General features: G+C 39.3%; 1 protein-coding gene across 1 annotated transcript in view; it reads left to right on the top strand.

Moving 5' to 3' along the window:
* ZMAT4 (zinc finger matrin-type 4) overlaps window positions 1-27,055 on the top strand; it is a 466,837-nt gene that overhangs the window by 373,543 nt on the left and 66,239 nt on the right. The gene's annotated exons all lie outside the window — the stretch shown is intronic.

The following is a 27,055-nucleotide window of genomic DNA, read 5'->3' on the forward strand; positions in this document are numbered from 1 at the left end:
TATTTATTTTAGATGTAGAAAGATTCCAAAGCTCCAAGACTTCCTTCAGTCTGATGGGTGTTGGCTTTAAAGCTAGATAGCACAGATGGCAAAGCAGCATATTATCCAACTGAACTATTTTTCAAGCCCAGTTACCAGTCTTTAGACCATGGCCAAAATATTTCTATGAGTGAAATATTGTCATCACAGAAATGCACAGTGTCAAGTAGGGAAACATTTCAGTGGATCAGTACAATATGATATTGAGATCGAGGCAATAGAGAAATTCTAGTTAATTAAAACTCTGCTAGTTAAAATTGACCATGTGAATTGCAAGGATACAGATGTAAACATTGAGAGTAGACATATAGAAAACATTTCTCTAACTTTATAATGTTAAGTGTTGAATCTGATGTAAAGCATTGTACTGGAGTTTTATATGTATATTTATAATTTAATTTTTCTGCTATTTTAACTTTTACTGCATTTTCTCAAGTGTGGTGTGCATCATAATGTAAATGGAAAATCAATGGAGTGACATAGAAAGGAAGAGAAGGCAGGACCATAGGAAAAAAATGGGTATATATATAAAATAGTCAACCCATATCTGTGATCATGGGAAAACTAATGCAGTTTCCCATGGAGAGAATGGGGACACAGAACTTGGGTGGAGGGAAAGGTGTGGAATTATATCCCTGTTATAGTTTTGTAAATCAATATTAAATCACTAATACAATTTTTTAAAAAGAAGCAATCAATACCAACAACTACAGACTCAACTGAGCCTTATTCCTCTCATAGAAATCTCATTTGATTCTTCCCCCCCCCCCCACCAGAACTCTGCATCCCACTCCCTCCCCTGATAGCTTTCCTATTCTTTAACCCTGGGAGTATGGACCCAAGGTCTTTATGGGATGTAGAAGGTTGAAGATCTGGCTTCTGTAATTGCTTTCCCACTGAACATGGGCATTGACAGGTCAATCCATACTCCCAGACTTCCCATGAGATAGGTCATATGTTCACATATATCCATAAATTAGGGCAACATATATACCTGAAAGCAAAAGTACACAATAGCCTGCAGTGAGTCAGTATAAAGTTCATAATGAAATAGTGTCTACTTAGACAAAGATACCCTCCTCACCTACTTCCTATTATACTTCTCTCACTCACTCCAAAGCTAACCTTATCAAAACAAGGACTGCAAAAGTTGAATAAGGGGAAGAGACTGTCATACTTTAACAATGACTCTAGTCACTATCAGGCCCCCCCATCAGCTAGGGCCCTATTCGGGGAGTCCTGAGATTCCCCAACAGACATGATGGGCCTAGACCTCAAATAAATCCCTCTCTCCATTGTTACTGGTCATCTCTATCAGGAACAACAAAATAGACCCCTTGTGGGCCCTCATAGGGCCTTGCCCTCAATGTGGATCAACAATGGTAGAGAATGTTCCATCCTACGAAGGGAGGCTGGACAACATACTCTATGTTCCACCTGAGGAAGATGGGTCCTGAAATTGGGGCATCTTGGAATGTTCCTACTCATGACCATAGAGTGTGAGCTCAGATCTACAGGGATGCAGAGGTTACATAGGCTCCTGTGCAGAAGAGAGTTAAAAATAGGAAAGCTATAGGGAGCCGGGCATTAACATAGCAGGTTTAGTGCAAGTGGCAGTAAGTGCAAGGACCAGTGTAAGGATCCTGGTTCGAACCCCTGTCTTCCCATCTGCAGGGAAGTCGCTTCACAGGTGGTCAAGCAGGTCTGCAGGTGTCTGTCTTTCTCTCCCTCTCTCTGTCTTCCCCTCCTCTCTCCATTTCTCTCTGTCCTATCCAACAACAATGACGTCAACGACAATAATAAAAAAAGGAAACAAAAGGGCAGGAAGCAAAATTAAAGAAAAAAAAAAGAATAGGAAAGCTATCAAGGGACGGGATGGGATACGGAATTCTAGTGTTGGGGGTTGTGTGGAGTTGTACCTCTCTTATCCTATGGTTTTGTCACTGTTTCCTTTTTATAAATAAAAAAAAAGAAGAAGAAAGAAAGGTGCTACCTTAATCTTTCCAAATAGAAAACCTCAGCACTTTTAATGAAGACTCCTTATACAAGAAAGACCTTACTTGGAGTTTTTCAAATTTTAGCCTTTCAACATATTGTAAATCAAAGTAAAAATATTTAAGCTCATGCTTGTGTTTTTGTATGCATATTTATACATGTGTATATGTATTTACTGATGTTTCTGTTTGTATATATGTGTATATTTGACAATTAAAGCCCCTTTTACTAATAATTATATGCCAGTATATAATTAATATATAATATAATATATACCTAAAGTGTACTAGACCCTAGGTTTGAAATGCATAAATGAACCAGATAGTCTCTGTTATCTAATGGCATTTAGCCAAGTAGTACATCAGAATGTAGATCAATAGAATACAATGTAAGAAAAAGATAATAATAGAAAAGATTATACATACTACAGTGAGTAAATCTGAACCCTAAAGTTTTTCTAGAAATATTACAAATCCAAGTCAATGACAGACATTTGTAGGAAAGCAGGAAATCTCTAATCTTAAACTTTTGAATGGTTTTATTGTGTCTACTTATGAATTCCTTTCCAGTCAGATTTTCTCTACAAGTTCTAACTATCAACTGAAAATCAGTCATGTGTATTGATTGTTCAGGTAAAAGCCTGTATTAAGGAAAATACTGGGTAATAGTTATAAGTGAAAACCGTCAGTTGGAACATCAAAGCAGCTTTTGGTAGCAGTTGGATTTTATCTCAGCAAATTACAGCCCTGGCATATTATTTGTTTTTCTATTATACTCACACAGATCTTCAAAACTAAACTTGTCATATTCTTTACAAATGTACACTGTGGTGTGTCTTGTTCCAAGTTGTCATGCCACCTATTGGCATATGAAAAAAAAACTGAATTATATACATTATTTTTATTCTGCTGCAGTGCAATCCTATATCATAAAATTCAGGGAAGTTAAAAAGAAATGTGTTTGCTCTTTGCTTTTAAAATACTTTATCCTCAAAGAAGCAGATTAGAATCTTAGTGGGAGGAAAAAAGAGGCACTAGAGTTACTTTTCACAACCTTTCCTTCATCCACAAACACTAGTTTTAAATAACACTGACATTCAAATAATAGTTCAATAAGTTTTCCACCCAGATATCCAAAAAAAAAAAAAAAGGTTTGGATTAGACTGTCTTCAGAGTTCTACTTATCTATATTATAATGTAATGATGATTTCTCTAGTTTGTTTATGTCTTCAAGTATTTACTGAGAGCCTCTGTGTCAAAGAACCCTCTGAGCTTGACTGACAACAAATACACATATTTTTGAAGATTATAATTTAATTTTGTGGGAGTTGGACAGTAGCTCAGCAGGTTAAGTGCAGGTGGCGCAAAGCTCATGGACGGGCATACGGATCCCGGTTGGAGCCTCTGGCTCCCCACCTGCAAGGGAGTCACTTCATAGGCAGTGAAGAAAGTCTGCAGGTGTCTGTCTTTCTCTCCCCCTCTCTGTCTTCCTCTCCTTTTCCATTTCTCTCTGTTCTATCCAACAACAAAAATAACTACAACAATAAAACAACAAGGGAAACAAAAGGGAATAAATAAATAAATATTTTTTAAAAGAATTCAATTTTGTTCATTAAATGATGGATGGGAGGTAAAGACAGAGGGTTTCTTCTGGGTGTTATGGCACAGGAATATTGGTGATGGCTATAAAGGGTGAGTCTTAGAAATACAGAGAAATATAAAGCTACATGCCTAAAATGTTACAGAATTGTAAATCAACATTAAGTCATAAATATTGGGATGTCAGAAATGCCATGGCTTATTTTCTATGCAAATATATATTAGGTTGCTGTTAATTGTTTGTTCACTGCTACTACATAGGAAGATAAGAGAAAAAAGGAGGTAGGGAGCTGGGTGAGGAGGTTTGAAGTTTAGAGCAATTAAGAAAGCCCTAGTAGATGACATTCCAATGAGACTCTGAAAGGTCTAAGGGGCATCAATACACTGATATGAGAGGTAAGAAGACAGAGGGAGCAACAAGGTCAAAGTCTAAGGCAAGAGTACACAAAGGAGACAGTAGAAGGAGATGGAGCAAAGAAAAAATGAAGAGGTCAATCATGGTCAGTGGCCACTGTGATGATTTTGATTCTAGTCAGAGTTTTCTGGGAAGCTGTAGAGGCTAAAATGTGAATGGAGGTACTCTGAATAAAAGTAGAAACAGAGAGACTGGGGAGAGACCTGCTATGATTATTCAGATGGGAAAGTAAAAGGATTTAGAATACAATAGTAGGACATGAGAGTCAAGACTAACTTCTGGTTCTATTTTATCTTGAAGTCCCATTTCTAGGTATATACCCAAAACAACTGGAGACAAGAATTCAAACAAATACTGTATACCCTATTTCATAGAAACATTGGTTATGATAAGCAAAAAGCAACACAAGTGTCCATATAAATGGATACATACAATGTGGTATATGCACAGAAGTGTTATTCAGAATTTAAAAGGAAGGACATTTTTGGTACTTCCTACAAATATGGATAAAGCTTAAAACCATATGGCTAAATTAAAGAAGTCAGACACAAATTAACAATATACAAATTATAGTATGATTCTAGAGTAGTCACCTTTATGGAGACAGAAACACAATGATTGTTTGTGACTGGGGGGGTATGGGAAGTGGAAGGAAATTTTGCTTATTGGGTACAGAATTTCAGTTTTGTAAGATGAAACTAATAGTTCTGTGGATAGTAATTGATAATGGTATCACAACCTGTGGATATATTTCATGCCACCAAGCTATACAGTTACAGAAGTGGATAAAATGCCAAATGCTATGTATATTTTACCACAGTTAAGCTCAGTTAAGTTATATTTAAATATAATTATAGATTGGGGGACCTTTGGGTTGTCTGAAAAGTCATGCCATATTTCTGCATAGAAAAATACATCACGACCTTTCCAACCACACAATGTTTTGAAAACAGAGACAGCTGTTTGTATCATGGAGTTAAGATGAAGTAGTAAGACTGGAGGACCACTCTAAGGTCTTAGTCTGTGTGAACAGGAAGCATTATGCATAGCATTGGAGGAAGAGAAGATTCAAACAGAAGACAAGGAACTTGAATTTAGGGGGGCTGGCACTGTATGGACTTCCTTAGCAACTGTTGCTAGGGGGTTAACTGGTAGGATTAATGATATCCTGTGGTATTGAGGGTAGAAAAAGAATATATTAAATGAGCAGAATGGGTGGGGGAGTAGGGTGGAGGCCTTAAGTAATTTGTTAGACAAAGCAGAAGATTGATATGTAGATAATAAAAGGACAGGCCATAGTATCAGGGTATGCAGGGTGGAGTAGGGGAGCTGGCTTAATGTTTTAGAGAATGCTGGGCTTCTGGAGGCAGAAAAATGCAGGGTGCTTTGTGAGGCCGGGAGTCTGATAAAATGAGGCAAACCTTTTGGGTTCCCCGTTCCTCCTTGCTCAACCTCTTAGTAGAGAGAGAGACTGACAGGACAGACGCACACCTCACATCAAGTCCTGCCAGGCTCTACCATATCCTCACAATTTCCCTACATTTTCCCATACCAGTCTTCCTACTCCTGATGGTGTCCCTATATGTAAGAACATTTTCAGCAGAGCAATCAGATTGATCCTGCTCCCTTTCAAATCAGTGACTTTTATCTTACTCCAATTGAACCCAGTTGACCTATAAGACTTCAGTTGTCAGGGCCAGGTGGTGGTGCACCTGGTTAAGCGCACACACTGCAGTGCACAAGGAACTGGGTTCAAGCACCTGGTCCCCACCTGCAGGGGGAAAGCTTCACGAGTGGTGAAGCAGGGCTGCAAGTGTCTCTCTGTCTGTCTTCATCTCTATCTCCCTTCCCCTCAATTTCTCTCTGTCTCTACCTAATAAAAAACAAAAAAAGTTTAAAAAACAAAAAAAAAAGACTTCACATTATCTCAGTTCTCCAGTTGTGTGTTTGCATGCTCAATACTTCTTGGTAAATGTAGTTCTTTGTTACAATGTTCCTGGCTCCTAAACTTAATTAGTTATAACTAAAGGAAATGTTTACATCTCTAGCAAGAAGTATATCTGCATCTATCTCTGCAGGTAGCATAATCTTAACTCCAAAATCAACTTATATCAGTAGTTTCTATTTTCTTTATAGTTTAAAAGAGAAAAATGAGACTCAGATGTGTTAAGTTACTTGCCCAAGCCTACATTTTACCCCACCAACAGATTACAGATTTGGAATTCAAACGCCATTTCTTGGCCCCAGAGCAAGAGCTCTTGCACTACCATTGCTTTTCCTAGCCTTATCCATGCTCTAGTCAACTCTGTGTGAGCTGGAACAGGAAGGCAGAGTACCACCTATCCAACCTCAGCTGGCAACATGTGCACAAGCTATTCAGATGTGCCTACAGAGGACTGTGAAATGGTCGCTATTAATATGAGGATTACAAATACATTTTAGTGAACTGGCAGTTTTGCAAATAAAGATTCTCAAATATTGTCTCTATCAAAAAATCTATCATCACAATGCAGATATATATAATTACATATACATATACATATACATATACATATACATATACATATACATATACATATATATATATATAGTTTAGAAACACCAATGTCAGCTGGGATTCTGCCCAAGTAGTTGGAAAGGAGTCACCACTCTTATCAGAGCCACACCTCCTCAGTGTTTATAAGGACCCTAGAGAACAAAATGAATTAATATAAGCTGTTTGATTCCTTCCTTTCTTCTTTCCTCCCTCCCTCCATTCCTTCTTTCCATACTTCCTTCTTTTTAAAAAAAATTATTTATAAAATTAAAATATTGACAAGATTATAGGATAATAGGGGTACATTCCCACAGAATCCCCAGCCCCAGAGCTCCATATCCAATCCCCTCCCCTTGATAGCTATTCTTTATTCCCTATTCTTTATTCCTCTGGAAGTATGGGCCCAGGATCATTATGGGGTACAGAAAGAAGGTAGAAGGCCAGACTTCTGTAATTGCTTCTGCACTGAACTTGGGCATTGACAGGTCAATCCATACTCCCAGCCTGTCTCGCTCTTTCCCTATTGGGATAGGGATTTGGGGAGGCAGAGCTCCAAGACATATGGTAGAGTCCATCTGCCCAGGGAAGTCAGGTTGACTGGGGCCCTACTCAGGGAGTCCTGGAATTCCCACATAGACATTATGGGCCTAGACCTGTAACAGATCCCTCTAGTCACTGTCACTGGTCATCTCCATTAGGAACAACATAATGGACCTCTTTGTGGGCCCCTAAAGGGCCTTGTCTTCAATGTGGAACAACAATGGTAGGGAATGTTCCTTTCTCGGATGGGAGGTTGGACAACATATTCTACCTACTATCTGAGGAAGATGGGTCTTGAAATCAGTGCAGCCTGAAATGTTCCTAAATGTGACCACAGAATGTGAGCTCAGACCTACAGGGATGCAGAGGTTACACAGGCTCCTTTACTGACTAAGGGCCCCAGATCAAATCGATGGGGTTTAAAGTTAAAAATATTTATATACTTTTCCCATATTTGGGAGCTTCTCTCTCCCCTGATTCAGCTTTCTAGTCATTTTCCTAACTATGACAGCATCTCCCCAGACAATAACTTGGGTCCACCTGCATATTAGATGTCAGGCTCAGGCAAAAACTAGTAAAGTCATGCCCCTTGGAATATACCTAAAATAGACCTATAAACTTTTTCCAAAACGTAGACTACACATCTTCTTCTGCAATATTCTTGCCTTTAGGCTCATGATTAGTCAACTATTTTGTTATGTTGTATATCTTAACTTTTTTTACTCTCCCTTCTTGACAGAGAACTTCTCAGTTCTGCCTTATTGTGGTACTATGGATTAAACCCCAGGAACTCTGGGGCTAGAGGAAGAGAACTTTGGTGTCCTGCTGAATAATGAAATTATACTCATATGACAATGATTGCATTGTAAAGCAGCAATCCTCTCAAAAAATAAAAAACTTTTTAATAACACTCAGGTCTTCAGCTGGATCCTTGAGTATATTACATAAGAAATTTTAAAAATTCAGTTATATGACTTCCAGTACTCTCTTCTGTGTTTCCTTTTTTTTTTATTTATGAGTTTAACTAATTATCTATTCAATAACCTCAATCACTCAATTTAAGAAGAAAGCAGGCAGAATATATTGAGATCTACTCTGTCAACAGCTTTCCAAGTAGCAGTTCATGCAGTGGCATAGATTCCAAGTTAAAAAAAATTTTTTTTTAGAATGAAGAATAGAGATAATTTCAATTCAACTCTATGCCAAGCAACTATATAGGATGATTACTATATGAGGAAGTATTTGACCTGTCAAAAATGTGTATAAATAGCATCTATAGACAAGGCAGCTTGCCAGAATAATTTGAATATGCCTCAGGATACTAAAAATGAACCTTCTTTCTAGGATATTAAGTTATTATAATGTTTCTCATTTTAGAGTTAATTCTTTATCTTATCAAAAGCAAAGTGTCACTGTGATTACAAATAATCATAATTCATAATTTTCAAGCTGTTGATTTCTTTCTAAGTTATTCACCTGGCTTTTGATTCCTTTCTAAGTCTTTCACCTATGCTAACTTTTTAAATTTCATATAAACTCTCTGAAGTTGTACAATGGTTATGTTGGGTTTCTAGATTCATAAATGGAGACATCTAAGGGTTAACAAATGTTGACTTAAAGAGGAAAAATAAACATACAGCTTCTCTGAAAATGACTAGGTAGTCAGATAGGTATTTCAGTCTTTCATGTTCTTTGTTTATCATATTTTAAGGCACTTACAAATTTAAGAATTATTGAGGCACAGTTACTGGGTTTTTAACCATGCTTTCATTTTTTGTAATGTCTTAACAGTGATTTAATACTAATTTACAAGATTGTAAAATAATAATAGGGATATAATCCTGCACAGTTCCCACCACTAGAGTTATGTGTCCCATCCCCTCCATTGGAAACTTCCCTATTGTCTATCCCCCTAGACGTATGGACCAAAATTCTTTCTATGGTACAAAAGGTGGGAGTTCTGACTTCTGTAATTGCTTCTCCACTGGATATGGGTGTTGGTAGGTTGATCCATACTCCTGGCCTGTTTCTATCTTTTCCTAGCGGGGTAGGGCTCTGGAGAGGTGAGGTTCCAGGAAGCATTGGTGAGGTTATCTGCCCAGGGATCATGCTTTTATTTTTCTGGAACCAGTAATCTCTATGTAAGTTGTGTGTTCTGCTGTCCTTGCTATATGGCACATAAAACACCATGCGTGTCTCTGTAGAGAGGTAAGATCATTGTGACAAAGGCATTGACTTGGCAAGTCACTTATGTGAAAGTCAGGGTGGTGTTATACTTGTTACAGTTTCTGTGATATGCTGGTCCACACACAAAGTCTAAAGATGGCACTATGTGGCTGTGGTAATTTAAAGGCACCATCATCATAAAACTCTCCCCCAGTCATCTGGTCAAGCATTAACTTCCTCCTTTTAACATTGTTTTTAGGCCTACAAAATAACTCACTTGGGTACTGTAGCCCCACTGCTTTGAAGGAAGCTTCAGTGTTGTGGTTTTCGCTCTTTCTGCTTCTTCAACAGTTGTTTCTTTACAATGTAGAGAAGTTTCTAATTTAAAACATCTATATTAAAAGGTAGGGTCTTCAGCCAATCAGCGTAATGTCTTGACTCAATACAGAGTCTGACAGGCTTTCTGGTAAAAACCAATAGAGACCTGACCTTATGAGATATATACCTATAAACAGGCAGTGGGAATTAATAAAAGAACTAGGAAGACATCAGAGATGTTGTATACACATGTAATAAGCAGCTCAGGTAATGATAGAGGGAGGAAAAGTGTAATTTTACTTATCAAGTGAATCAAAGATTTTGACAGCTAGGGCCTTTCTTTCTTATGTTCAAATTTCACCTGTGAATTCTTCTTGTACTAGGTCTCTTGTTAATTACCACCAACACTTCTCATGGTTCCTTGGGCAGTTTGACTGCTCTGGCAATTCCACACCAAGGTTTCCTTAAAATGCATTCTAACTTCAGTTGGCTAGCACTTGACTATCACTGTGTCCTCAGCGGATGCAGCTAATCACCAATATCATAATACTTAGACTGGTTATATACCTATCACTTCTACTGATGCTTCTTTAGGGAACTTATAATAGTCAAAAATCCCTATTACTTAGAAAGAACTGAGAGATATTTCAGAAGAGACACCAGATGAGGGTACAAGAGAAGGAAAAATAAATTTTCTGTTCTCTCCTATACATCAGTCACATTCTACCAATCCTAACTCACTAGTCACAAACAACAATTTGAGCTTTCATGTAACTCGTGGTTTAACTTGATGCCATTATTCACAACTCCATGTTGAATATAATTTACATTATGCATCATGCAATCTATAATCAAAAATTGCATTGTAGGTCAGGGAAATAGCATTGTGATTATGTAAGAGACTTTCATGCCTATAACTCCAAGGTGCCAGGTTCAGTCCCCAGCAGTACTAAGTATTAAATAGATGGATAAATAATGTTCTACAAAATAAATTTTATGAAAGTAATTTAGATTAAAAATGCCAGCTGTGTTGTTTATTGTCTGTTTTCATTGAAATTTATTGCAATGCCATGGGACCCAAAGGAAAAAACCCACTTCAAATATTATAAATTTCCATTTTTATCACATCTACATCTAAAGCAAGAAAGAGTATTTTGTCTTTGTTGTTATTTAATATATGGTTAAGAATACAGTTCAGATGGGTAGGTTGCTTCAGAGTAGGTTTATTTATTTCTGTCTTCTTAACATTCAATTTAAATCATAAGAACAGAGACGTAAAAAACAGCTCAATTCTTTGGGTTGCCTACTGTTTGTTAATAACATCCATAGTTGTGATAACCTCCAAGGCTAAAATCAAGGTTATATGGGATCTGATCTGCTCAAAGTATAATAATGTTTTGATTTATTTGCTTGTTTATTTGTATCACCAAGAGAAAAAATACATTGAATCTTCCACTAGAAGAACTCTTTAAGTATCAAGAATGATCTCCCCTGTCCTTCCAAATTCTCACAGTAGGATGATGATTTTCCAGTCCTTTCTTGGGTCAGGCATCCAACATGACTCAAATTGTTTTTTAATTACTGAGAATAAATTTATTCCATAGCTTTAGGTTTTGTTTGCCTGGAAATTGCTTTTGAAGATGCAAAGCTATTTGCTTCCTGAGTCTATTTCCAAGGCTTTGCATATATGTTACTTAAATAGAGAATGGATTGTTTTTTGAAAATATGTGTTCTTTGTTTAACTGACTGTTTGGTACCCTGCAGTGTATGCCTGCAGGCAGTGGGTTGATCTCAGAAGGTTAGCATTTAAACATCCTATACATTGTAATGATTACATTGTGGAGAAATGTATGCTCTCCTTCCTTGATTGCATTGTGGAGAAATGCATGCTCCCCTTCCTCCCTTCCTTCCTTCCTTCCTTCCTTCCTTCCTTCCTTCCTTCCTTCCTTCCTTTATTTTTGGCTGCCATGAGCCTGTATAACTCCACCACTCCCAGTGGACTTTTTTTTTTTTCAAGACAAGTGGGAGACTGGTTGGGGGAGGGGTGGGTTGTGTAAGTGTAAGACTAGGAAAGGGAATAGAAGGGATGGTGAGGGGAAGGAGAGCAAAGGCATCACAGGATTACTCCAATGCTTATGAAGCCTCTCCTTTGCTTGATGCTACCATGTGGTAGCTGAGGACCTGAGTCTGGGTCCTTCTTCTTCTTCTTCTTCTAGCGTTTGCCCTTCTTCTGTAGCCAGTCAACAGCATCAGGTTGCTGCTTGTTGCTGGCTTTGAAAGTGACTGGGATCCATGTGGATTCAGTCGGCTAGGAAGGATCCTCAGGTCAGTTTCCCCAATGAATGGGTACTCACAGGATGCACCACTGGAAGGTCAATCCAATGCATCCCAATCTGGGTCCTAATGTTAAGGGACAGGAAGTACCTGGAGGTGTGGCTTGGAAAGGTGGAGGCGGGGCTTTGATGATAAAAGCTAGACCTGTGGGCTAGCTCACTCAGTCTGCTCAAGTCCCATGTGAGGGAGAGCACTCAAGGGCTTCTTTTCCTTTCTCTCTTTCTGTCTTTCTCTACCTACCTGTGCCTCCTGTCAAGATATGAGTAGGGGGGTTCTTTCTCTTTCTCTCTCTCTCATTATGTCTCTCTGCTTAGATCACCATGGAGGTGTTCTCTTACTCTCCAAAGGGCTCTCCTCCCTCCCTCGGTGAATGCCCCATCAACAGGTAAGAGAGCCCTAGGAGCTTCTTCCTCTCTCTCTGTCTTTCTCCTCTCTTGGCCTAATATGTGAATGGTCTTAATTTTCTTGAATAAAGTTTAAAATTACTGAAAATCATATTTTCTCCTTAGTTCTTTGTTGATAATGTGTGATGAACTTTTTAAATGCCAATGTTGGAGAAACAAGCACTTCCACTTGGTAAAGTACATACTAAAAAGCGCTCCAGAACTATTACCTGACCCCACATGGTCCTCTTTAACTGGAGCTGCCACTAACCTGAATTGTGGTGAAGATTTCTTATCATAAACACATAGAAAATATATTTCTACAGTACAAGTCTGTGGGTGCACATACCTGCATTTCTTATATTGCTCTTCTGAGGAACATCATGGCGAAATTCTGTGGTTTCCAAAATGTTCCATACAGCCTAAGGTACCATATTTGTGGTTTCCCAAGCGCAGTACTTAGAATTCTATGGAAACTTACCAGAATCAAATTTTTGAGATGCTCTCGTTCCAATTTTCACTAGAAAAACCACCATTACCTATCTTACATATTAACTTCAAAAATATTTTTAATTTAGCTCTTTCTATTTTTCTTCCTTTGCTCCCATTTCTTTTTTTTTTAAAAAAACCCTAGGGTAGTTCTTAGTTTTTCTGTTGTTAAAATAAAACATAAGTAGACTCACAGCTGACTTTTCCACTTAATAATTCTATGACTTTGAAGTCTTTGAACCATAGCTTTTTTATGTATAACATAGCATAATAATGTTCATAAGGTAGTGCTGATAATTAACTGTAATAAGTGACACATTCAGCCTTTTAGAAACTATTTCTTTCATCATCTTCCCATCTTCCCTGACTCTACCTAATGCTTTAGTGTCCACTGTAGATATAGTGAATCACAGTCATCGGGGTAGGACTAGAGACTCAGGTTTTAACCTAACTACCACAGGATCCATAAAGAACCTATCATGTTTCTGTGACCTCTCCTATTACATATCAAAGGAGGAATTTACATAGCAATATAGGGCATGAACTCCTGAGCAGAATGAACTGCAAATGCAGTTGTGTGTCCAACTAGTTCTGTGATTTTTTTTGTTTGTTTGTTTTAATTGCCTTCAGGGATCAGTGTCTACAAATAAATCTACAACTCAGGGTGGCCTTTTTTTTTTTTCTTTCTTTCTTTGTCCTTGACAGTACTGAGAGAAATTGAAAGAAAAAAGGATAGGGGAAAAAAGAGACATGTGCAGCCCTGCTTTGTGAAGGTTCCCTCCTGCAGGTGGGGTCCAAATGCTTGAACCCTGGGTCTTTGTACATGGCAATAAGTAAATTTAACTAGGTATACCACCACCCATCCTCCAGTTCTGTGATTTTTGAACAGGTCTGTGTATATCAGTTTCCTCACTTGTCAATGTAAGATAATAACAGTGTCTGCTCAGAAGTTGTTGCAAAGTTAATGGAAAGATTTAGTAAGGGGAGTCAGGCAGTAGTGCAGTGGGTTAAGCACACATTGCGCAAAGCACAAGGACTGGCTAAGGATCCCGGTTCGAGCCCTCAGATCCCCACCTGCAGGGGAGTCGCTTCACAAGTAGTGAACAGGTGTCTATCTTTCTCTCCTTCTCTCTGTCTTCCCTCCTCTCTCGATTTTTCTCTGTCCTACCCAACAATGACACCAATAGCAATGATAATAACTACAACAATAAAACAACAAGGGCAACAAAAGGGAATACATAAATATAAAAACAATTAAGAATCATAAAGTAAGCACAGCTATACTTAATACAATACTGGTATATAAGTATTAGGTATTATTTTTCATAATGGAAGAGAATAAATCTATTTAAAGGACTGTGTGATTAATGAGTGTTTAAGAGGTAGAGGCGAATGAATAATCCAAAACCCAAATACCATAATGTAATTAGTTTTATAACATTAAGCATCTTTCAAAAGCTAGCTTTAGTGAGCATTAGGCTATAGAACTTACACAAATATTTATTTAAGTATGGCAAGGTTATTAGACCATATAATGAATTTGAGGTTTAATTTTTAGTAGTGTAAAATAATCAAATTTGTGGAGGGGGATAAAATAAGATAGAACAGAAACCGGCTACATTGTTCTTATGGTTTCCTGAGTTTTTTTTTTACCAAACAATAGCCAATCTAGCATTTCTGTTTACATAAAGTGAAATGTGAAGATTAGGGGTATATAATGCTATATTTAAAAAATATATACCCTGCAACTATCTCTCTCTCTCTCTCTCTCTCTCTCTCTCTCTCTCTCTCTCTCTCTCACACACACACACACACACACACACACACACACACACAATAATGTGTAGTGTATTCCCATCATTCTGGTAAATTCTCAAGTGAACTGGCACAATAGCTCACTTGACTAGTGCACCTGCTTTGTCATTCAAGTTCTCTAAGTTCAAGTTTCCTCTCTCTCTCTCTCTCCCCCCCCATATTTGAGTCAAACTGTATTAGTTATGATCAAAATATATGAATACATAAATAAATGCTCATGTCTTCCTTTTCATTTGATCCCCATCCCCAGAAGACAACACTTCCAAATTCTGTCACTACATAATAATTTTACAGTCCTTGAATTTATTTTATAAACTCTGGTGTATCTGACTTCATTGCTTACACATTATCATTTTTATATTATATTATATAATATTATATTGTATTGTATTATATTTTTCAGGCTTATTCATATTGTTTCATAAATCAGTAGTCTGCTTGTTTTTAGTTTCTAGGTATTATTTATATAGTTTGCTCATTTGGTTCTTGTGTTAATAAACATTTAGGTTGTTTTGAATAGCAAAGTGCAGAGAACATTTGGCTGTTATGAGTAAAACTGCTGCCAATATTCTTTAAAGGGTCTTTTCAAAAAAATTTTTTTAATTAATTTCCCTTTTGTTGCCCTTATTGTTTCTTATTGTTGTTGTAGTTATTATTGTTGTTGTTATTGATGCCATCATTGTTAGATAGGGGAGAAAGAAATGGAAAGAAGAGGGGAAGGTAGGGGGAGAGAAAAATAGACATTTGGGCACCTGCAGCCCTGCTTCACCACCTGGGAAGCGACTCCCCTGAAGGTGGGGATCTGGGCTTGAACCAGGATCCTTAGCCAGTCCTGTGCTTCCTGCCACATGCACTTAATCTGCTGCACTACCACCCAACTCCGAAAAGGTCTTTTTTACATGATTAACTTTAGAAGAAATTAATAATTTTCCTCAATAATTATACCATTTTTTAAAAACTTCCTTGGGAATTATTGATAAGTACATCTCTACATGATCATTTACTTTGGCAGTTGTTTTATTTCATGGTGACATTTATAATGATCTAGTACTTAATCATTCTTTCAATTTGCATTTCATGATGACTAATGTTTAGTACTTTTTTGTGTGCTTGTTGGTCTTTTTTATGCTTTTATTTATGACATATCTGATCAAGTATTTTTATTACTATTATGTCAAATCAAAAATGAGTTCAGAATTGTTTCTCCCCTTGTTTCTGGAAAACTTTATATATGTATAAGGTGACAATATGTAATCCCTTAATGTTTTGTATACTCTGCCTTTACAATCCCCTGGGTTTACAATTTTGTGTGGAGAAAAGTTAAGACTACAAATTCAATATCAATATGTAAATGACTTTCTTGGTTTTTCCCTTCATTTTGTGTTGGTTGGGATAGATACCATCTTTAAAAGACATTTTCCATTTATTATACTCTTGCTGTTTGTATATTTTCCTTCTCCCTCCATCTGGACTGTCAGTTCTTTGCAGGCAGCTACTTTTACCTAACATACACTAAAAATGCTGTAAAAATAATTCTCAAGTCTGCAAAGGTTGAAGAATGGCCCTAACATGATATTGCCCTAAAAAAAATGAGTAAGGAAATAAGCATTTTTTATTTATTTAATAACATCTTCTGATTCTCTAAGTGGGGGGGAACCATATAATTCCAAAGTAATTAGGATTTCAGCTGAGCATTAATAAATCACTAAGTTCCTACAAGGACACAGTGTCATATGTGGGGGAGGATTCTTCTGCCCGTTTTCTGCCTTTGTTCTTGTTTATATGCAATGCCTTACTAGTTTATGCTCCCTATAGTTTGTTTCACAATAAAATGCCAAATATTTTCTGCCTACGCCTCAGTTTGGCTGCAGAACATGAGAAGGCAACAGATAAGATTTTTTTTTGATTTGTTGGTGGTCTTAAAAATGTCCATTTTTGGTATACATATTTATGCCAACTGCCAGGTTGAACCTTTATTTGTTATGAGGAGATCTTTAGTCTGTAGTCTGGAGAGGACCCACATAAAAATTAGTTACCATTTATTCTGACAAGATTGATGAAGAATTTTGAAAGAAGGAAAGCCTAAAGCTGGTTTTCATATTCTAAGTCCATGCATAAAAAGGAGAATGGATTGGCTCTGGATAAGCAAAGGAACTCAGATTCTGATTGTGATAACTTATAGCCTCTAGGTTTGGGAACTATATGTAATCTTTTTGAATCATGCATATCTATGAAATGGAAAGGTGATAAAGCACAACAATTTTATGGAAGAACGTTTTTAATTTTTGTTTATCCTGCATATTTATTTCACACAATTTCAGAACTCAGGGCTGCTTTTTAATTCAAATGTATGCATGTGCACAAACACGTATGTGCTCGTGCGTGCACACACACACACACACACAGAGAAGAGAGATATCACAATACTTAAGTTTTCTGTGGTACCATAGCAACACCTCTGTAGTGCTGGAGCATAAACTTGGGTCATGCAATGCATTGGAAGGCAGCCAATCTACCCTGTAAGCTATATCTCTAGTCTAACGATAAAAATAAGAAAAAAGACCCAGTATTATTCTGACAAATTCAAGGTACCAAAAAAGGATATGGACAGTACTTTTTAAAAATACTTATTTATTTATTTATTCTCTGTTGCCCTTGTTTTATTGTTGTAGTTATTATTGTTATTGATGTCATTGTTGTTGGATAGGACAGAGAGAAATGGGGAGAGATGGGAAGACAGAGAAGGGGAGAGAAAGATAGACACCTGCAGACCTGTTTCACTGCTTGGGAAGCCACCCCCCTGCAAGTGGCGAGCTAGGGGCTAGAACCGGGATCCTTATGCCGGTCCTTGCACTTTGGGCCGCCTGTGCTTAAACCACCATGCTACTGCCTGACTCCAAATGAGCAGTACTTTTAAAAAGGAAGTGTATATGCTGGAAGTTGAAGGTATGTTACAAATCTGAAACTTTGTGTTGGTTTCAGGCCCCTTAGAAGCTCTGTCTAGTGATCTCTGGTAGCTCTACCTAGTCTTCATTTAAACATGACTCCCACAAGTTAGGGGAAGGCATCTACATTGAAAAATTGGAGAGTCACTGCTTGAAGGAATAGTTTTATTGTCTCTCTGAATTGCCAGTATGTACCTGGTATGATGTGAGGACCTAGCTGTCTCCCCAAGAAGATTGCTGTGACCTGTGGGTTCATTGTGTTTTTGTCTTTTTTTCATTACTACATGGAAACTGACTCTTTATTTGTCAGGCTGAGCTTCACTGACGGGAGACAGATGACCAGGGACTCATGGTTGAGCTGTACGCAGTATCTCTTTATTCATGCAAGACGCAGCACAATCTATACCAAGCTAGACTAAACTAACAACTAACTAAAACGAACAATGTTGTCTTTATATATATTTCCCAAGTAGGGTGTGAACAGGATGTGATACAGAGAGGGTGGAGAGAAAAGTGACTGGTGGAAGATCAGGGTGTGACAAGGAGAGGATCAGGGTGTGACAAGGAGGGGGGTGGAGCAGGTGAGAATTCTACCACTAAACCACCAATGCCCTGGAGGGAAGGTGGTGCTTTATGTAAATGTAAAAGTGATTTATGTAAATAGATGGCAGTGGTTATGTAAATAGAATGCAGTGTTAAGCAGGGGGGATTTAAACCAAATGAAACAGAAGGGGTTTTTAAAAGCAGAATTAGAAGATACCAACATTTATTGAGCAGTTAGATCATGTGTTGCCGATTATGTGACTGAAACAAAAGTAAAGTCATTAATTATGCTTCCCCCCCCACCCCCTGCACACACAGGTCAAGCCAGTTTATCACATGACATGGTGAGTAGGTTTCTCTCTGACCTGGGATGAACATAGCAGTAGAGCACAGGATTTGCGTGCTTGAAGGCCTGAGTTTGATCTGATATATCAGCATGATGCTGTAGTTCTATCTCAACTAGCTCTCTAAAGTGGGCTTTAGGCCATCCACATTTCACATTTCTTTTGAAAGGCAGGGAAGATTATTAATTATGATCTTATCATATTATTGGCGATTAATGATTTACAATTCAGTGTTGACACAGGTTCAATTTTCTTTTTTTTCCCCGTCAATTTTTTTTTTATTTAATAAAGGAGACATTGACAAAACCATAGGATAGGAGGGGTACAACTCAACACAATTCCCACCACCCTATCTCCATATCCTATCCCCTCCCCTGATAGCTTTCCCATTCTCTATCCCTCTGGGAGCATGGGCCCAAGGTTGGTGTGGGTTGTAGAAGGTGGAAAGTCTGTCTTCTGTAATTGCTTCCCCGCTGAATATGGGCGTTGACTGGTCTATCCATACTCCCAGTCTGCCTCTCTCTATCCCTAGTAGGTTGGGTCTCTGGGGAAGCTGAGCTCCAGTACACATTGGTGGGGTCTTCAGTCCAGGGAAGCCTGGTTGGCATCATGCTGGCATCTGGAACCTGGTGGCTGAAAAGAGAGTTAACGTACAAAGCCAAACAAATTGTTGAACAATTATGGACTTAAAGGCTAGAATAGTGTAGATGAAGTGTTGGGGGTACTCACTGCAGATTCTCGTGTACTTCTGCTTTCAGGCATATATTTTGCTCTCGTTTATGGATACGTGTGAGCATATGCTCTATCTCATGGAACCTGGTCTATATCTAGGTTTTGGGACTTCGTTAGGAAGTGAACCACCTGGAGTGGAATGAGAGAATACTATGAAAGGAAAGATATCACCCGAATAATGAAGCTGAAGGGTTGTCATTCCACACCTGAAGTCTCTGGACACAATCTGAGATGAAGCATGTTGAGGTGGCACTCGTTGCGTTACAGGTTCAGTTTTCTATTGCCTCATGATAGGTGTCTGAAAAACATTTTGGGAGCCAGGTGGTGGCACACTTGGTTGAGAGCACATGTTAGAGAGAAAGGGAGTCAGGCGGTAGCGCAGCAGGTTAAGTGCAAGTGACACAAAACGCAAGGACCGGCGTAAGAATCCTGGTTCAAGCCCCTGGCTCCCCACCTGCAGGGGAGTGGCTTCACAGGCAGTGAAGCAGGTCTGCAGGTGTCTTTCTCTCCCTCTCTCTGTCTTCCCTTCCTCTCTCCATTTCTCTCTGTCCTATCCAACAACGATGGCATCAGTAACTAAGACAATAAAACAACAAGGGCAACAAAAGGGAAAATAGATAAATATTAAAAAAAATAATGTGTGAGGACCTGGGTTCTAGCCCCCCCCAGGTCCCCATTTGCAAAGGAAAAGCTTTACCAGTGGTGAAGCAGTGTTGCAGGTGTTTCTCTGTCTCTGTCCCTCCCTATCTACCCTTCCCTTTCTATTTCTGGCTGTCTCTATCCAATAAATTAATATTTACAGAATAGAAAAATATTCTTATCACCGATTTAAGTCCCTTTCCACCATCATACACCAGGATCTCAACAGCTTCCCCCACACCCATCCCCTCCCTTCCCCTCATTCCCGAGTCCTTTGTTTGGTGTAGTATGCCACAACCAGTTTAAGTTTGACTATGTTTTCTTTTTCTTTCTTTTTTTCTTTCTTTTTTTACTAGTATTTCTTTATGCCAGTCTTCTCTCTCTCTCTCTCTCTCAAACACACACACACACACACACACACACACACACACACACACACACACACCCCAGCAGCAGCAGCAGCAGCAGCAGCAGCAGCAGCAGCAGCAGAATATTTTCTGACACATGCAATGCCAGGAATTCAACAGGACCTCATGCTTACAGGGCAGGTGCTCTCCCCTCTGTGCTGCCCTTTGTGTGCTTTTTTTTTTCCCTTTCTTTCTTTCTTTTTTCTGTCCTTGTTTCCCGAGTTCTGCCTATGAGTGAGATCATCCTGTAATCATCCTGGTAAAAATGATGGAGTCATCTCCTTTGCTTCCTCTTGGATGGACCTTGAAGGAATCATGTCAAATGAGACAGACCATCTGAATTGGAAAGTCTCATCTATGGCCATAACACCCTGAACACACCAGTTCTCATCTGAATTTGAAAGTCTCCAAGATGTTCATCCCTTTGTTCCCATTACAGAGATGACAGCCATTCTGTTGGTACTATAATATGTAGTGAGCTAGACTCATTATGTGTAATCAGAGAGTCACTTGATTCACTGCCCATTTCATCTGTCTCTATGGGGATAATTCTTTCATACCTCCTTGGATAAAAGGTAGGGTACAGTGCATGAAATTTCAGTTACATTTAAATTGGGAAAGTGTTCCTGCATACAGGAAGATTCCATGAAATTAACTGATAAATTCAGGATCAAGAGCTAAATTTTAAATCTCTGCTGACTTTATTATTTAAAAATGTGTTCTTTGTTCCCTTCCTCAGTCTAGTTCGGCTTGAGGCTATTTGCTGTGGAAAGGCAGGTGTGGTTAGTGTCTTGCTTTTTTCTCTATGCTGGCTTTTGCTTTTCATCCTTTATCTCAGCAGGATGTTATTGTCTCAGATTAATGGGACTGAGGGATTCTGGGTTTGAAGTTAGAAAGGCAAAGTTGATGCACATTTACTCTACAGGTATGATGCAAAGCTAGCATAGATACTGTCTGTATTAGAAGTTCCTCTCAAGAGTTGATGTTTGTGCCTTTTTAGAAGCCCAGAAATTACTTTGCATGGGCTAAGGTTCTTTTCAGATGAGATCAGGCGTGTTCAGCGTGGTGTGGCCATAGACAAACGTTTTCCTCTGGGGTCATTATTAGCCTCAGAGCAAACCATGTTCAGTCATCCAGCTGATCTCTTTTAGCATCTTTCTGCTAGCTCAATGCTCTCAACTCCAGGTTGCCTTCTTGGGCAGTATCTAAGAGGTCACCAAACCAACTCCTTGAGTTGTAGTCCACAGGAAGTCTTCAGTGTAGCATTTGAGGGAAGAAACCTCCTATTTCACATAAAGAAAGTAAAGTAGAAATCACAGTGACAAATTCTCCACTGGGTCTGGGTGGTGACTCACCTGGTAGAGACCACAGGTTACCATGCAGATTCAAGTGTTCCAGTACCCACCTATAAGGGGAAGACTTCATGAGTGGTTTGTAGGTATCTTTCCTTTTCGCTATCTTTTCCTTTGTCGTTTTCGACGGGTTATGTTGTTTTCGCCGGCCTAGCTTCACGGGCGGGTAACAGACGACCAGGGACTCATGGTTGAGCTGTAGGCAGTATCTCTTTATTCATGCAGGATGCAGCACAATCTATATCAAGCTAAGCTAAACTAAAGTACCCTAAAACTCACAATGCTGTCTTTATATATACTTGACAAGTAGGGTGGAAACAGGATGTGACATAGAGAGGGTGGAGAGAAAAACGACTGGTGAAAATCAGAGTGTGACAACGAGAGGATCAGGGTGTGACAAGGAGAGGGGGTGGAGCAGGTGAGAATTCTATCACTGAACCACTAATGCCCTGGAGGGAGGGTGATGCTTGTTAACAGCAGTTATGTAAATAGAATGAAGTGGTTATGTAAATAGAATGCAGTGTTAAGCAGGGGGGATTTAAACCAAATGAAACAGAAGGGGTTTTTAAAAGCAGAATTAGAAGATACCAACATTCCTTCTCTATCTTTCTATGTTTCTCACACTTTATAAAAAGATGCCTACTGGAAACTGTGGGTTATACAGTCATTGGTTCTCAGGGGTAAACCTTGTTGCGGAAGGAAGGAAGGAAGGAAGGGATGAAGGAAGGAAGGAAGGGAGGAAGGAAAAGAAAGACTACCTGCCTTTTTCTTTCTTCTCTAATCTCTTTAACAAGCTGGTAGTGAGTCTCCTCTGCTCTCTTTAAGGCACAGTGGCAGTTGATTTATGCTGACCACTTGTCATATGCTAGGTCTCTAATTTAGTTGTCACCACAATTCTGTAAGAAAACAAGAGTCTAGAAGCCAGGAGATCACTCACCTGGTAGAACAAACCATATCCAGTGACCTTGGTCTGAGCCTGTAGCCACCACATGGGAATACCATGCAAAGGGAAAACTGTCGTTAACGTTCGGGGGCACCAGCAGGCTGGGCTAGCTTCGCGGCGGTAGAAAGAGACTTGGGGACACATGGCTGAGCTGAGAAGCTGCAGTTTAATCTTTATTCACAAGCGGGCAAATCACCACACCATGTGCTTCTCCATCTTTCTCCTCCAGCGGCCACTGCGTGGACTCTCAGAAGTCTGTAGGTTTCTTCGGGGGTGGGGACAAGGGGGCATGTGAAACTAGCAGGGCTAAACCACAATCTCCCAGAGGTGGGGCAAAGGAGACCAAACCAATATGAAGCATACAAACAATTCCCCCTTTTATTTTTAACTAAATGACCACAGTATCAGGGGTGTGGGGTAAATAGAAACCTATATCGTACAGGCATTTTCAAAAAAGAAACTGGCACAAACATGGAGGAACATGTAAGTGAGCACAAGAACCAGTGTGCTGCCAAGGGAAGGCCTGAGGGGGACCTTTTTTTGCCTCTGGGGGGGCATTACTTGCCTCAACGGGCATTGCATTTTTTTTTCTCTGTGGGCATTCATTCCCTAGCATGGGGGCGGGAATATGGCCTAGTCTCGAGGCAGCTGGCTGCAGTCAGTCTTTGAGAAACCCAGCAGCATAAAGGGAAGCTGATAGTTTTGTGAAAAGTGTCCAAGAGGTGTACCAGTGAGTCTGATAGAAATGCCAGTCTAAAGCAGATGTCCACAGAAGAATGCCAGGGGGTGGAACATTGTATGAAGAAGGTCAGCTGCTGGAATTCCGCTTTTCTGTGGAGAACTTGACAGCTGCAATTTACTTACTATGAAACAAAACTTGTAGCAGGTTAGAAGTTTATCACAATAGATAACTCTATTACAATTGGAATTCTTTTTTAGTATGATTTTAAGGTTGTTTAAAGTTTAAACAATAGAATGTGGAAGGGTAAACAGAAGAATCATGGGGAAAAAAAGCCTCAGGCATGAGAATTATTAGCATAACCATAGTGCAATCTAACGTTTCTAATTGAGAAGGAATTTGAGACTTTTACATATCAACAAGTCTATTTAACCTTTTGTTACACCCATTTAAGATGGAGACACACCCTAGGTGTGTGCAGGTTTTTTTTAGACCAACTTAGTTAAAACATATTGATTGTTAACTAATTTTTACCTCAGACTTTAAATGTAAGTTGATTTTATCTTTATGAGAATTACGTTGAAAACCTTTTTCATTTAACTTTGCCTGGTAAGAATATAGCCTTAAAGTTATATTTTTAACCTTAAAGTTAATGTTTACCAAACTTTAAACACACACGTAAACATGGTCTTTAATGCACAAGGAGAGAAACCTTTGTTATGAAGACATGTCATTTTAAACAAGAATTTAGATCTGTACTGTCTTAGTTGTTGGGGGGGGGTCACCATCCGGAGGTGGCCTCCCGCGCAACTCCACTTCTAGGAATTGTAGGTTGTGATCGCTGGATGAATCTCTGCTTATTCTAGCTCGTCTGCCTTCAGACCCAAGTTTGGGATCTCTGCCAGGGGGCCCAGTTTCAGCAGGGAGCCTGCAGTCTCCGGGTGGTCCAGGATCTGCCCAGACTTCATAGCAGGAGGGCGGGAGGGCCAGCAGTGCAGAAGGCAAGGGCTGAGGTGCCCTGAAGTGGTGGCCAGGATAGGCTACTGCGGCCCTGCCTGCCATGTCTGCTGCCCTGTTCCCAGCGGCCGAGCAGCGTGGAGGGAGCCCACACCCAACGCCCTGTGCCATTTGGCGGCAAGCTGGCTATTGCAGGCGGGCGTTGGGCGGAAACCACAGTGTGGTACAGAACGAAATGTTCCAGAAACAGAGAAAGCCTCATGAAGAAAGGGCAGAGGCCTTTGGAAACCTCTTCACAAGCAAAAAAGAAGGCCATTGTAGATAGGTATGCAAAGCCTTCACTTATCTGGGGGGATACACAGGTCAGGTCCACGTGGGCGCCATTTGTCATTAAAGTTCGGGGGCTCCAGCAGGCTGGGCTAGCTTCGCTGGTGGTGAACAGAGACTCAGGGACACACGGCTGGGCTGGGAAGCTGTATTTCTTTATTCACGAACAACGATTCATAAACTAACCCAAACTAATCACCACACAGATCTCTCCTGCGTCCTTCCCCTCCGGCAGCCACGCCAGAACTCCAGAAGTCTGTTGGGGTTCCGGGGGGTGGGGGAGAAGAGGGCCTGCAAAACTAGCAGGGCTAAACCACAATCTCCCAGAGGCGGGGGGGGGGGGGGGGGGGGGGGCGGGGGCGGAGGTGAGACCAAAATCAGTGTGAAGCATACAACAAAAAACTTTAAAAGTAATAGAGCAGTGCTGTGGTATCACTCCTCCTCTTTCTTTGTCCAACTCTCCAACTCTCTGTCTTAAAAAGGAAATGTTGGGCACAGGGAGGTAGTGCAGTGGGTTAAGCACACATGGTGCAAAGCGCAAGGACCAGAGTAAGAATCCCAGTTTGAGCCCCCAGCTCCCCATCTGCAGGGAGGTCACTTCACAAGCAGTGAAGCAGGTCTGCAGGTGTCTATCTCTCTCCCTCTCTTTCTTTCCCTCCTCTCTTGATTTCTCTCTGTCCTATTGAACAACAATGACAGCAATGATAACAATAATAATAACAGCAACGATAAACAAGGGCAACAAAAGGGGAAAAAATAGCCTCCAGGAGCAGTGGATTCAGTGCAGGCACTGAGCCCTAGTGATAACCCTGGAGGAATATATATATATATATACACATGTCTTCTAGGAGTGCTGGATTCTTGTAAGGATAAGGTACTAGTGAAACTCTGGAAGCCAAAGGGGAAAAAATCAAAAGCAAAATAAGAATCCTTAGAAATTAGATGACTGACATAAAGTCACCAGTATAGCAAGTAACAAAGTTCTAACATTGTGAAAATTTTTTTTCAATATTGATGGATTTCATGAGAAGAAAGAGAGGACTGAGCACTACTCTGATATTTACAGTATCAGGGACAAAGCCAGGGTCCTCAATCTTGCAAAGCATGCATTCATTCTATTAGTTGAGTCATCTCCCCAGCTGAACCTTATTTTCCTTATTGAAAAGGAAACACCATTTTGTCATCTATGGAGCTTCCTCTAGTGTTGAGATGCTCCCATATGGCACCAGTGTTCAAACCTAGGGTCTTGGTACATAGTAAGTTCCCTGCTGCTACGCATCTTAATATATCTTATTTATTTAATTCTTACAACAGCCTTGTAATGTGGGAGGCTTTTATAAGATGTCATGAGAAAACTAAGACCAGGAAGCGATTATGTGATTTCCCTAAGGTTATAGAACCAAGAATAATAGGAGTGATTATCTACTTGCAAAGTTTCAGATTAGGGTTCTGAATACATTCATCTTTCTATTCTGATGAGACAGTCTAGCAGAAGGATTATATTTCATAGTAAGTCTGTGAACTAAGGTAAATGTCTAAAATCAGGTGATTAACCCTGCTAACACTTTTTATTCTAGATGAGTCAATATTACCAAAAGCAAACAAACAAAAATGTTAATGATTTTACTAAACTGTTTGAAAGCAAAAAACCTCCGTCATGAAATCCCTAGTGCCTGGTTCAAAGTTGATATTCTGTTAGTGAATGAATAGCATGACTATATTAATGAGTAAATCAATTTATTTTAAACTCTAATAGACAGTAAGTTGTTATGAGAACTTGATTAATATAGTATACTTTTTCTGACTATTTATGTTTTATAAGGTGATTCTGGAAGACAAATCCAAATGAATAATGTCTCAAGTTAAATTCATGATTTTTCTATTGAAAGAGTGATAGAAGAGAAATTTGAGACAGCATTTTTTCCTCTGGAGTTCCATTTCATTGCTTAGAAAGAAACTAAGCCTATTTTCCTTAAGAATCTTTTTTTGTTTATTTTCTGTATTAATTTGACTTCAGGTAAAATGTTCAATCTCTAGTAATTTCACTCTTATGGAAATAACATAGAATGTGGGCTCAAAAAAAAAAAATAGCTTACTTAGTGCACTGAGCTTCCATATGCAAAGCCAGGTTTGAGCTTGATGCCCACTGCACTGAAAGAAGCCATAGTGCTGTTATCTCTTTTATTCTCTATATTCCGTACTGCTTCTCTGTCATTATCTAAGAAAGAAAGAAAGAAGGAAAGAGAGAAAGAAAGAAAGAAAGAAAGAAAGAAGGAAAGAGAGAGAGAGTGCGCGTGCGAGAGAGAGAGAGAGATAGATAGATAGATAGATAGATAGATAGATAGATAGATAGATAGATAGATGATAGAGAGAGAGAGAGAGAGAATGAGTAAAATAGAGAGATAGGTTCCAGGACACATTGGTGAGGTCATCTGCCCAGGGAAGTCAGGATGGAATCACAGCAGTATCTGGAACTTGGTGACTGAAAAGCACTAAGATCTAAAGCACAACAAAATTATTAATAAACAAGAATCTAAAAGTAGGAGGAGAGCAGATGAG

The sequence above is a fragment of the Erinaceus europaeus genome, chromosome 2 (genome assembly GCF_950295315.1).
Source record: "Erinaceus europaeus chromosome 2, mEriEur2.1, whole genome shotgun sequence".
NCBI lineage: Eukaryota > Metazoa > Chordata > Mammalia > Eulipotyphla > Erinaceidae > Erinaceus > Erinaceus europaeus.